A 13,459-nucleotide genomic window follows, 5' to 3' on the forward strand; every position below is an offset into this window, starting at 1 on the left:
TTGTATAAGCCCCGTCACTTTTTTTTTTTTTTTTTGGTGAAAGTATACGTAGCCAAAGGTACACACTTTCAACAATTTCTGCATGTACAATTTGGTGATGTTGGTTACATTATTCAAGTTGTACCACCATTCTTGCTATCATTTCCCACATTATCTCACTACCATTTTCTCAAACTCACTTCTGCCTGAGCTTCCCATTACCTGGCTACCATTACTGACTGTTTTCATCAAAGATTCTATAGAAGAATTCTGATCAAAAGGGGGAAAAGTGTAGAATAGAATTTAAAATTTTCAATGGAATCCAGATTTTCTGGCACCATTAAGGCTGAATGAACTCCCAAAACTATTGCCCTGAGATAATCTTTAAATCTTGAATCAAATCTATCCCCTGATGTCTTCTTTGAACCAAAAATAGCATATTTTAATTAGTAAAATCTGCTTTGAGCATCGTGCTCTTTTAAAGAATTATCTATGTACAGGGCCTTTTAATGGGATGCTGCTGGAGGGCTTTAAGGAGGCAAGTAACGTGGTTTAAGTTTTTAAATGATCATTTTGACTGCTGACGGGAGAATGGATTGAAGAGGGGTATATTAGTCCATTCTTAGGGTTACCAACAGAATCCACTCTGGCTAGTTTAAGCAGAAAAGAGATTTATTTATTAGAGGCTATTAGGTAGCTCACAAAATTATGGAAAGGGATGGAGAACCGGAACTTGAAATTAAGCTTCCAAGAGCAGCCCCCCAAAACAATGCCTCTGAACAAGCCTGATGTTAAAATCCCTGCTACTGCTGTCGGGTACCAAATGCCAGCATCTGAACCTTGCAATCTTTGGGCAACTACTGCTACTGTTGTGACCACACAAAGCTGGGAGCCCCTGCTACCACCCACGCCAGTGAAAATGGACCCTCCATGCCCACTGTTCGGGGCAGAGCCTATGTGTGTATTCTGGAGCACAGCCTGCAAGGGAATCTGGGACTTTGTGTCCTGACTTGTAAATCATGGAGAAGGTGGGATGCACATGAAAGAATTCTTTATTCCAAGAAAACGGGCAGCCAAGAATATGCAGCAGTCCATGTCAATGGGAAGAGAAGGTGCGTGGGACCAGCTGGGAAGCTGTTGCCATTATCCAGGCAAGAGCTGTTGGAGTGTGGACTTGAGTGATGTTCTGGAAATAGAACATTAGAAGGATCAAAATGTAATTGGAGGTAGAATCCATAGGAGTTGTTAATGGCTTGGATTTGGAGGGAGAGAAGAATTAAGGATGACTGCCAAGTTGCTGGCTTCTAGTCTATAGGTATTTTGCCCATATTTTTCTAAGAAAAAATAAAGATGTTTCATCCAGCAACAGGATGGACTTTTGAAATGAAACAAATCTTCAGAAATTGAGGACATACAAGATCTATCTACACCTGTTTCTTACTAGCTTATCAATTATCCAGCACATTCTTTTGCATGTACTTTCCATATATGTCTTAATTACTCTCAGATATGCAGAGAATGCATAACTGAAAGGAACTGATAAACTTGAGCCATCATTTTAGCTCCTTGATTTCCCATCTTCTCTCCATCCTTCTCTCTACACTGGCTTGCAGACTGTTTTGGGTTTTGGCTCCTCTTGGACAGAAGTGCTGAGAGGCAGGAAGTAGAACTCACAGACCAGCCCGTGGTACATTTTACCACTTGCCATTGAGTTAACTCCAACTCATGGTGACCTCATGTGGGTCAGTGTAGAACTGTGCTCCATAGAGTTTTCAATGGCTGTGACCTTTTGGAAGCAGATTGCCAGGACTTTCTTCTGAAGTGCCTCTGGGTAGACTTGAACCTCTACCCTTTCAGTTAGCAGCAAATGACCAGGGACTCCAAGGTACATTTTAAGTCCTTTGTATCTTGCAGAGTTCCCGGGTGGTGCAAATGGTTTGCACTCGTCTATTAATTGAAAAGTTGGCAGTTTGAACCCACCCAGTGGCGTCGTAAGAGAAAGCCCTGATGATCTGCTTCCATAAAGATTATAGTCAAGAAAACCCTATGAAGCTTAGTTCTACTCTGTAACACATGGAGTCACCATGAGTTGGAATCGACTTGACGGCAATAGGTTTGGTTTGGTTTTTATCTTGCAAACCTTAGTGAGGTAGGTAGGTGGATTCAGTGATGGAGATGCAAAGCCATCATTTTGAACACTTCTGGATCTGCCTTTGGCTCGTATAGAAACTCGTTCCAAAAAAATAACTCGATTCTACCAACCATGGGGTATTTGAAGTCTGCTGTTTGAGGCAGGCAAGAGTGAGAAGACCAGTTAGAAGCAGAAAAGGGGCAAGAAGCCCTTAGACCCTGTAAATTTTGTCTTAGTGAATTCCTCTCCCAGGGTATCTGCATTTTTTAAAAGGCCAAGGAGGGGTCAGTGTTATCCCAGAGTAATGGGGCTCCATGGTAGTTCTAGAAATACCCTTCCCATGGTCCCTTAATTTGAACCCTGGGGGGTCCCATCCCCTGTCCTCTACTACAACCATCAGTGTTGGCCTTGTTTGGGTGTCGGCTTCTCACTGTTTCCCACAAATGCTGTGGTGTTCATGACGTGTCAACTTGACTGGGCTCAACATCATTTCCCAGAATTTCCTGCCCTGTGCATTTCTGGTGGAAGGGACACAAGAGAAATTCTTCAGGTGATTTGGAGGGCAGAAGGGAAGCATCAGCCTTTCTGTAGCTTGCACACATGGTTGCTTATGTGCTGGCTCACCTCACTGGCTCAAGGCAGGGGCCAGGCCCCTTCCCCTGGGTGTCTCCCTTTAGCATCTCTAACTCCTGGGCCAAGTGTGTATGTTTAGGTCCATGACAGAGGGCCTTGCCTTGTGCAGGACACCCACTCCACCAAGATCAGAGGCAACAAGAGCCAACACTGACTTCAGTTCATCTCATGGGGTTCCAGCTCATGGTTTTGGGTTCCACCTTGCTCTTATCTCCTCACCTTCCAGCCCCCTTCCCTTCCCAACTGCCTGCACTGGGAACTTCAAGCTCCAGCATCCAAGGGCAAAGACAACCAGCCTTAAAAAAAACAGCAACAACTGCTCAACCAGCTCCACAATTGCACAAATCCCTATAACACACACATTTGTATATGTGTGTAGGTATGCAGAGTGGCCCTGCTTCTCTGATTGAACCCTGGCTGGTACGCACACCATGTTCAGTATCACCTCCCTGCCTCCTCCACCCAGTGCATTCTTCACTCTCTACCCGAGCCCCCCTAATCCAGTCATTTATTACTTGCCTGCCATTTTAGAGTCACCTGGGTGTCAGAAAATGAATGATGCCATCACTTCCATAAACATTGAATGATTGGGTATTGCAGGGGTGCTACAAGGGAAGGAAAGACCTCTGGCAAACCTGGGCAGCCTTGAAGGAAATCTAGCGTTGATCTGGCTTTGAAAGCAAGATTGGGATTTCCTCGGGCTAGAAAGTGAGAGAAAGCTTGGCAGGAACCTTTCCTTTCTGAAAATTTTTCTGAAGTTTACTGTCCAGACCTTACCACCCTGAGCTTGTGTATGTTCTTCCTCCTTGTTTGAGTTTCCCATGCTTTCCCCACTAGATTTTCGTAGTAATAACAGCTACCACTTACAAAGAGCCCATTCTGTGTCAGACGCTTGCCATATATTATCTCTAATGCTTACAGTCCACAAGTTGGTATTGTTATTTCCATTTTACAGATGGGGAAACTAAGGCTTATAAAGTCTCACGCTGTGGGCATAAGGCTGTACAAATGAGTAAGTGGCAGAGGTGGGATTTGAACACATGTCACTCTGGCTCGGAAGTCCATGCTGTGCCGCACAGGTAAACCTGTGTCCATGAAATACTGCCCAGTCCTGCACCATCCCCAAACTGAAAAAAACCCAAACCTGTTGCTGTCAATTCTGACTCATAGTGACCCTACAGGACAGAGCAGAACTGCCCCGTAGGGTTTCCAAGAAGCGTCTGGTGAATTTGAACTGCCAACCTTTTGGTTAGCAGCCCAGCTCTTAATCATTATGCCACCACGGCTCCAGGCACCATTCCCATGATCTGCTATTTTAGAGCCACCTGGGTGTCAGATGGTTGCAGATTAGACAGTTGTGATCCATAGGGTTTTCATTGGTGGATTTTCGGAAGTCATCACCAGGCCTTTCTTCCTAGTCCATCTTAGTCTAAAAACTCCGCTGAAACCTGTTCAGCATTGTAGCAACATGCAAACCTCCACTAACAGACAGGTGGTGGCTGTGCATGAAGTGCGTTGGCTGGGAATTGAACCCAGGTCTCCCACATGGAAGGTGAGAATTCTGCCACTAAACCACCACTTCACCATCCACAATGCCTTCTCCTATCTCCTTACCTGGCTCCTTTTCTCACAAGTAACAGGGAGGCAGAGAGAAGGAAAAATGTTTCCCTTGCCTGTCCCTGCTTCAGGCAGATTACTGAGTATTTTTAGCAGCTTAGTGAAGTCCCCGAGTAAAACGGGCACAGGTTTTGAACTTGCCTTGTCAGCCCTGCCTCCCCAGTCCCTGGCGAAATGTTTACGGCCGACTCCCAGCAGCTCTGCTGATGCAGCTGGTAATGTTTATAACCATAATCAAGCACTCCGAGAGCCCCAGCACTGATTTCTGGCCCATCTCTCTCCTGTAACAGAAGATTTTTCAATCAAGGAGGTTTTCCTCATGCACAACATTAGTTTTAAAATAGCTCTAGCCCAGCTCTGAGGAGAGCAAGAGGCCTTGGCCACAGAGATTTATATTGGAAGTCGCAGAAGTATGTTTATTTTACCTTCCTCTTTTTCTCTCTTTGAGGAATTTTAATACATCGTGGAGAAATATTTCTAATATGTCAAGAGAAAGACTTGCTTTGCACTGAAGACAAAGGACTGTCTCATTGATAGAGAAGAGCCCATTGGCACTCACCTGTGGGCAGCTCAGGTTCAGATCATTTGGGACATCCTTTGTACTTGGCCCTGGGGATGTGCTGGAAATCCTCTGTGGCGATGGTGATCACCACACTGTCTGTGGTGGCTTGCATGTTGCTGTCATGCTGGAAGCTATGCCACCAGTATTTCAGATACCCATGGTAACCCATGGTAGATAGGTTTGTGGAAAGCGGAAATTATCGAACCATGTCATTAATATCATGTCCAAGTAAAATTATGCTGAAGATAATTCAAAAACAGTTTCAGCAGCACATTGACAGGGAACTGCCAGAAGTTCAAGCTGGATTCAATAGAGGACGTGGAATGAGGGATATCATTGCTAATGTCAGATGGATCTTGGCTGAAAACAGAGACTATCAGAAAGATGTTTGCCTGTGTTTTATTGACTATGCAAAGGCATTCGACTGTGTGGATCATAAGAAATTGTGGATAACATTGTGAAGAATTGGAATTCCAGAACACTTAATAGTGCTCATGCGGAGCCTGTGTATAGACCAAGAGGCACTTGTTCAAACAGATCAAGGGGATACTGCATCGTTTAAAATCAGGAAAGCTGTGTGTCAGGTTTATATCCTTTCACCGTACTTATTCAATCTGTATGCTGAGCAGATAATCTAAGAAGCTGGTCTACGTGAAGAAGAATGTGGCATCAGGATTGGAGGAAGACTCGTTAATGACCTGTGATATGCAGATGACACAACCTTGCTTGCTGAAAGTGAAGAAGACTTGAAGCACTTACTGATGAAGATCAAAGACCACAGCCTTCAGTATGGATTATACCTTGACATAAAGAAAACAAAAATCCTCACAAATGGACCAATAAGCAACATAATGATAAACAGTAAAGATTGAAGTTGTCAAGGATTTCATTTTACTTGGATCCACAGTCAACACCCATGGAAGCAGCAGTCAAGAAATCAGACGATGTATTGCATTGGGCAAATCTGCTGCAAAAGACCACTTTCAAGTGTTAAAAAGCAAAGATGTCACGTTAAGGACTAAAGTGCACCTCACCCAAGCCATGGTATTTTCAGTTGCCTATATGCATATGAAAGCTGGACAGTGAATAAGCAAGACCGAAGAAGAGTTGATGCCTTTGGATTATGGTGTTGGTAAAGAATATTACCGTGGACTGCCAGAAGAACGAACAAATCTGTCTTGGAAGAAGTACAGCCAGAATGTTTCTTAGAAGCTAGGATGGGGGAGACTTGTCCCACGTTCTTTGGACATGTTATCAGGAGGGATCAGTCCCCGGAGAAGGACATCATACTTGGTAGAGGGTCAGCGAAAGAGAGGAAGACCCTCGACGAAATGGATTGACGGAGTGGCTGTAACAATGGGCTCAAACATAGCAATGATTGTGAGGATGGTGTAGAACCAGGCAGTGTTTTGTTCTTTGGTACATAGAATCATTGTGAGTCAGAACCTAACAACAACAGTGGTGATCGTTCTTTAATTTAACCACGAAAGGCGGGGTTGGCAGAAGGAAGGTGCATTAGAGACATGTCACTTGCTAGTTTTAGTTTAGCAGGGAAGGTGGCAATGCCTTGGTTTGACTTGAGCCCTGTGGACAACATGAAGTCACAGACCAAGCCTGTTTTATAGGCAGGACAACAAACCTGTAGACATCCACTCTAAAGGGCCGGGAGGGACAGGAACACCTGTCCAAGATAAAAGGGGGGAAGTCACCTGTGGGCTGTCAGTGACCTGACTTCAGAGAAATCACCTTCTCTCATCTCCCAGTTGTCCTACCTTCAGGGGACCTGTGGCCAGTACAGTCAGGCTGAAAATCTGGAGAACCTCTGCCTGCCTCCCTGCCTGCCACACTTCATCCCTCCCTCCTTTTTTTCCTTCTTTTTTCTCTCCTTCCTTCCCTCTCTTCCTCTTTCTCTTCTTCCTTTTTCTTTCCCTTCCTTCCTTCCTTCTCTTCCTCCTTCCTTTCTTGTTTTTTCTCTCTCCCTCCCTCCTTCCTTTCTCCCTCCCTTCCTTCTTACTTCCCTCCTTCCTTTCTCCCTCCCTTCCTTCTTACTTCCCTCCTTCCTTTCTCCCTCCCTTCTTCCTTCCCTCCTTCCTTTCTCCCTCCCTTCTTCCTTCCCTCTTTCCTTTCTCCCTCCCTCCCTTCTTTCTTCCCTCCTTCCTTTCTCCCTCCCTCCTTCCCTCCTTCCTTTCTTCCTCCCTCTCTCTCTTTCATTCTTCCCTTCCTCCTTTCTTTCTTGGTTCCTTCCTTTCTTCTGTCTTCTCCCTCCCTTCCTCTTTTTCTTTCTTCTTTCCCTTCCTTCCTTCTTTCTCCTTCCTTCCTTTTTCTTCCTCCCTCCATTCCTCTCTCCATCTGTCTCTCCCTCTCCCTTTCCATTCCTCACTCCCTCGCCACTCTCTTTTTTCGTTCTCACTAAGAAGCAGTATGATGCTCTGTGTGCTCACTTCCCTAAACTAGCACTGCCTCCCTTGGTGACCTTGGGCAAACATTTAACCTCTTGTTATATCAAGTTCCCACATCTGTAAAATAGAGATGATAACTCTTTCTGACTCCCCAGGGTACTGTGAGAACTGATTAGTGCATGAGGAGGCCCATGAGAAGCCTGGGTGGAAGGTGCCCGTGTGAGTACGCCACGTTATGTCAGCGGTCACTTGTTGCCAGGCAGCAGAGCAGCTGAGACCGAGGCCAGGCTGATGGAATTCCAGCCCTTCCATGGGTCACCCCACCGGAGGACTAAATGCATGGGGCTACCGAGAGAAGAAATAACGGCTGAGACTTATGTTCAAACCACAAAAGAGAATTGGTTGGGTCCCTAGGGAGTTCTTATTTTTGAAACATCCAAACAGGTTTGCCCAAAATTCTTGATAAGTTTCTCACTTTGGGAATTGATCATCTTCTATCTAATAACTCACAGTGAGAGACAAACACATGCTCACGCACACATGCACAGTCACACATCCCGTGAAGTCTTGTTGTTGTTAGATGCCATCGAGGCAGCTCCTGACTCATGGCTCCCAATTCGTGGCAACCCCCAATCGGTGACGGATCAGACCGTTGTGATCCGTAGGGTTTTCACTGGCTGATTATCAGAAGTAGACTGCCATGCCTTTCTTCCTAGTCTGTCTTAGTCTGGAAGTTCTGCTGAAATCTGTTCAGCATCGTACCAACACACAGACAGGTGGTGGCTGCACATGAAGGGCATTGACTGAGAATCGAACCCAGGTCTCCTGCATGGAAGGCAAGAATTCTACTACTGAACCGTCAGTGTCCTCTCTCACTGAATCTTAGCTATTCATAAAGGTGGTAGATCCCTAGTTGTTAGCATTCTTTTAGTCTGTAGGCAACCTTTGAGAATAACAATAACAACACTCACTACTATTGCTACTCTTACTGTTACCATCTCTTCAGCCCCCTCCTATATGCCAGGCTCTGTGTTTAACACTTTCTGATACTATCTTGTTTAATTTCACAAATCCATGAGGCATGTTCTGTTATTGTATCCATTTTACAGATACAGAAACTGAGGAACAGAGATGTTAAATAACTTACCTGAGGGCCCCACAGCTAGTCAATGGTAAGACCTGATAAAAGCAATAGACACCGCCCCCCCACCTCCACCAACTGTTGAGTCGATTCCTACTCGTAGCAACCCCATAGGACAGAGTAGAACTGCCCTGCCGGGTTTCCAAGGAGCAGCTGGTGGTTTTGAACTGCCTACCTTTTTGGTTAACATAACCACTGCGCCACCAGGGCTCCCAAATGTACCTACTTACACACAAAAACTCTTTTCCATCTAACGTGTTGTAGGGTAAAAACATCACGAAGTTTAGTAAAACAAAAAGTAAGTTTTTATTTGGCATATATTCAAAGAGGCAAAAGTTGGAAACAGACAAGCATGCTGCCAGAGCCATACCTGCCTGAGTCCAAGGAAATATTACACAATAAGCAAAAGTGGGAAACCGGACAAGCATGCTGCCACAGCCATGTCTGCCCAAGTCCAAGGAAGTATTACAGAATAGACAAAAGTGGGAAACCGGACAAGCATGCTGCCACAGCCATGTCTGCCCGAGTCCAAGGAAGTATTACAGAGTAGACAAAAGTGGGAAAATGGACAAGCATGTTGCCACAGCCATGTCTATCCAAGTCCAAGGAATATTACAGAATAGGCAAGAATGGGAACCAGACAAGGATGCTGCTACTGCCATGTCTGTTACTGAGTCATCAGTATCTATTAACATTACAAATGGGCAAAACCGTTGAAAGCTTCACCTTTTCACAGATTGGCTAGAAACATTTTGAATTGTCTTTCTTAATCATTGGTAGAGGTTTCAGTAATGACAGTCAGGAAGGTCTTCATTGGTCGAACAAACCTTACTCTTTACTAAAGGCTAATAAAAAAAGATACGAGTACAATGTATGTGGGTCATTTGTGCTGTTTTATGATTCGTTTATGTGAAAAGTTCCCTAAAAGATGTTTTCCAAGATTGTCCTAGCTATTGTCTTTATACCTCAGGGCCCAACTGATATATCCTTCTAAGTCCTTGTGAGACCAGTTCCAGATGGGTTACATCCTAGGACAGGGAATAATGGCTCCAATATTATCTCCTAAATCAAATGTCATGGGCTTCCTAAACCCTTTAGGGGCCAAAGGATACCAGGCTTAGAACCCCCACACTAGAAACGAAGGCTCATATGGAATCATGACATCTTTATTTTGTTTTTGTATCTAGAAAATTACAGAGTGATGTGTTCTTTTTGTAAAAGATTCAAACAATCTGGAAGGATCCTTGATGAACTCTGAGAGTCCCCACCTCCACCTTCTCCCTTCCTCTTCATCTCTCTGTTCCCCACAGAGGCAGCTGCTGTTAACAGTTTGTGGGTTGTTCTTTTAGTCCTTTTAATAGAATCCTAGACTCGTAAGTGACTTGCCTGAGGACACCTGGACAGTTAGTAGCCACAGGAGAAGGGATCTGAGGTTGGGTTCCCACCTACTTCCCAGTACACTTTGCTCTGAGCTATCTAACCATCTTAAACTACTGACCGGAGAGGATTTTTCTTTCTAAAATGCAGTGAGGAGGGGTTGATCTTGTCAAAGCTTCCGAAAGAAGAAATAGGAAAAAAAATGCTTTTGGTAGATAAACACAGCGTATATCCATGTTATCTATGCATAGAAATCACCCAAAGCTGGAAATAATAGCACTTTGTACTTAAATAGATGCAGCTATGTATCTCCCACACAGAGATTAAAGGATAAGAATAGGGTTGGGCAAGTATCTTAATTAGGTGGTTTCTCCCAGCATTACCAAGGTTATTCATGTTTTAGAAATGGTGTCTCACTTGCCTCATCCAAAATGCTCAAGTGATTATGGCAGCTTGGAGATGGCCACACCATTGTTTTAGCCTGGAATGCTGCCCTTGAAAGTGGGGTGTCCATGCTGTAGTTCCCCCTCTGCCATCAACCTACCGAGAGCACATGAACCTCACCCCTTGTTCTTTCATCCTCCCTCCCTCCCCTCCTCCTCTGTCTCTCCCTCCCTCCCTTCCTTCCTTCCTTCAACAGATGATTAATTGTGCACCTGTAATGTACCAGGCCCTCACTCGTCTTGTCAGTTTGTGGTACTGTGGTGGTTTGCATGTTGCTACGATGCTGGAAGTTATGCCACAGTTATTGCAGCTATCAGCAGGGTCACCCATGGTGGGCAGGTTTCAGCAGATCTTCCAGACTAAGAAGGACTAGTAAGGAAGGCCTGGCAATCTACTCGCAAAAATTAGCCAGTGAAAACCCTCTGGTTTTACACACCAAGAAACTGAGGCTCAGAGAGATTTAGGAGCCTGCCTGCTGTCATACGACTGATGAGTGTATACCTAGGGTTAGAACCCACTACTAGCCCCGAGGAGCCCTGGTGGCACAGTGGTTAAGAGCTCAGTTGCTAGGCAGTTCAAGTCCACCAGCCGCTCTTTGGAAACCCTATATGGCAGTTTTACTCTGTGCTATAGGGTCACTATGAGTTGGAATTGACTCTACAGCAAGGGGTTTTACTAACCCAGAGCCTTTTTCCTATACTTTCAGCCTTTCATGGTTTAAGCCTTTCATAAACCATCTTAAAAATGTTTACCCTATCTATGTACAACTATATGATTATTTATTATAATTTAAAAATTTTTTTTACAATTAAAAAAAGTTTATTAAAATGCTTTCTAGAAATTGCCGAAATTTTTTAAAACATAATTTAAGGTTTTTTGGTTTTGTTTTTATATTTCTTTAAATGTCCAATTTTCTTTGGCAAATTTATACAAAATATTAAATTTCTATTTTAGAACTTAGTTTATGTTTATGTAACAGAGTACCCTAAATTGATGTTCATCAGGATACCTCCTTTAACCCTTAATGGTTTATACCTTCTCTTTAAAATATATAAGCATCTTTTAATTAAGTTGTTGTTCTCAAAGATAATTCTGGGGAAAAAAAATACAAATTAAAAACCTATAAATCCTTCCTCACCTCTGTTATAGTGTAGCAGTTTATCATCTAACCCACAGTAGTCTATCAACTAAGTAAGGCTTAGTTTCTTGTTCTCCTCAGACATAGCTGACTGCAAGTCACAAAGCAACAGTTGGCTACAGCGTCTCCACCTGTTTATTAGCAACTGTAACTGAGAGAGGTCATTCTTTGATCTAAACATTTTGTATAATTTTAAAATGGACTCACTTTCTAACAACTCAGCCTCATTCTAATCAGTAATAGTCATGACATAAGTTTGATGTGTCCTTTCTATTTGTTTCTAATTACACATATCTGAGAATTTCCAGGTACCACCTAAAGTCCTCCCCTTGTTACCCTTAAGCAGTGCAAGTACCACACGTTTGGAAACACTGCATTAAATTTTTAAGTCCTGATTGAAAGGACAGGCCCTCCCAATAAAACCCCATTGCTGTCAAGTCGATTTTGACTCATGGTGACCCTATAGCAAGCCTATAGGACAGAGTAGAACTGTCCCATAGGGTTTCCAAGATTGTAATCTTTGCAGAAGCAGACTGCCACATCTTTTTCCTGCAGAGTGGCTGGTGGGTTTGAACTGCTAACCTTCCGGTTAGCGGCCGAGCGTTTAACCACTGTGCCACTAGGGCTCCTCACCCTCCCAGTAGCTGCCTTTTATGAAGCACCTGCTAAATGCAGGGTGCGTCATTTAATCCTTACAATAACCGTAAGAGGCAGATAAGGGTTTTCCCGTTCATGATGGGCAAACAGAGGCTCAGAGAGGTTAGGTGACTTATCCAAAGTCACACAGCCAGGAAGTGACGGAGCTGGGATTTGAGCCCATGTGTTTACCCCAAACCTGCGCTGCCCCAGTCCTCTCAGCTAGGCACTAGTTTGCTGATTGCCATGTTGATAGGCTAGTTGGTGACTGCTGGCAAGGATTCTGATCATCCATATAAGACACTTAGCACATGTCACTGCACATAGAGTTAGCTGCCCACCAGTGATTAAAAGGCCTTTCTATTCTGCCATGAATTGTTTTGGCCTCACAGCATCTCTGTGAAGTGGGCAAATATAGTTAGCCCATTTGCAAATGAGGAAACTGGAGAAGTTACACGATTCCCAAAAGTCACCCAGTAAGTGAGAAGCACAGCCAAGAATAATAAATAATATTATTTCACGAGGCTGACACTCAGTGAACCTATGGGCTTCCTGGGGCCCCGGGGTCCTCAGTCCATCAGAAGGTCCTTCCTGGCTCCGACCCTTCAACAGCAACGCTTCCCCCGCAGGGCCGAGGTCTGGGGCGCACCATTTCTATCTGGGAGTTATTCAAACTGTCGATGTAAGCTCAGACCACCCCAAGCATTTCCTCCTCATTATTCTTTTCAGATCATAGCACAATTACTTTTTTCCATCAAGAGAATGGCACCATGTATTTTGTAGTGGCAAAAATAATACAGATTTTGCCTAATGGAGTGCTTCCAGGGTTACTGCTAAGATGAATGGATTAGCATTCCAAAAGCAATTTGAATTCTAGACTGAGAGACAGGAAGTGAAGGGCAATTCTGTTGTTATTCATCGTAACAATAGTAATTGATTTTTAAGGAGGGGGTTCCCTTGATAACCTTTTGATTTTGCTGTGAAAAACTGGTTGAACAAAAGGTTGCTACTACCTATAGGTACAGAGAAGATTCATAGTCTCTGGTCTCCACTGCAGCCATTTCCCTGGTATTCTCAGCTACATATTTTCAGATTTTAGTGACCAATGTGACTAATAAAACAAAACAAAACCAATTGCTGTCAAGTCGATTCTGACTCATAGTGACCCTATAGGCAGGGTAGAACTGCCCCATAGGGTTTCCAGGGAGTGACTGGTGGATTCAAAGTGCTGACCTTTTGGTTAGTAGCCCAGCTCTTAATCACTGCAACCATACAGGCAGGGTATTCCTTCAAGCTTACTTATAGTCTGCAAACTGTCAAAAGGAGGCCTTACATCTGAGATACAGCTCCTTTGGTTTTCTTTTCTTTTTTTTTAAATTGTACTTCAGGTGAAGGCTTACAG

The sequence above is a fragment of the Trichechus manatus genome, unplaced genomic scaffold (genome assembly GCF_000243295.1).
Source record: "Trichechus manatus latirostris isolate Lorelei unplaced genomic scaffold, TriManLat1.0 scaffold00061, whole genome shotgun sequence".
In the NCBI taxonomy this organism is placed as follows: domain Eukaryota; kingdom Metazoa; phylum Chordata; class Mammalia; order Sirenia; family Trichechidae; genus Trichechus; species Trichechus manatus.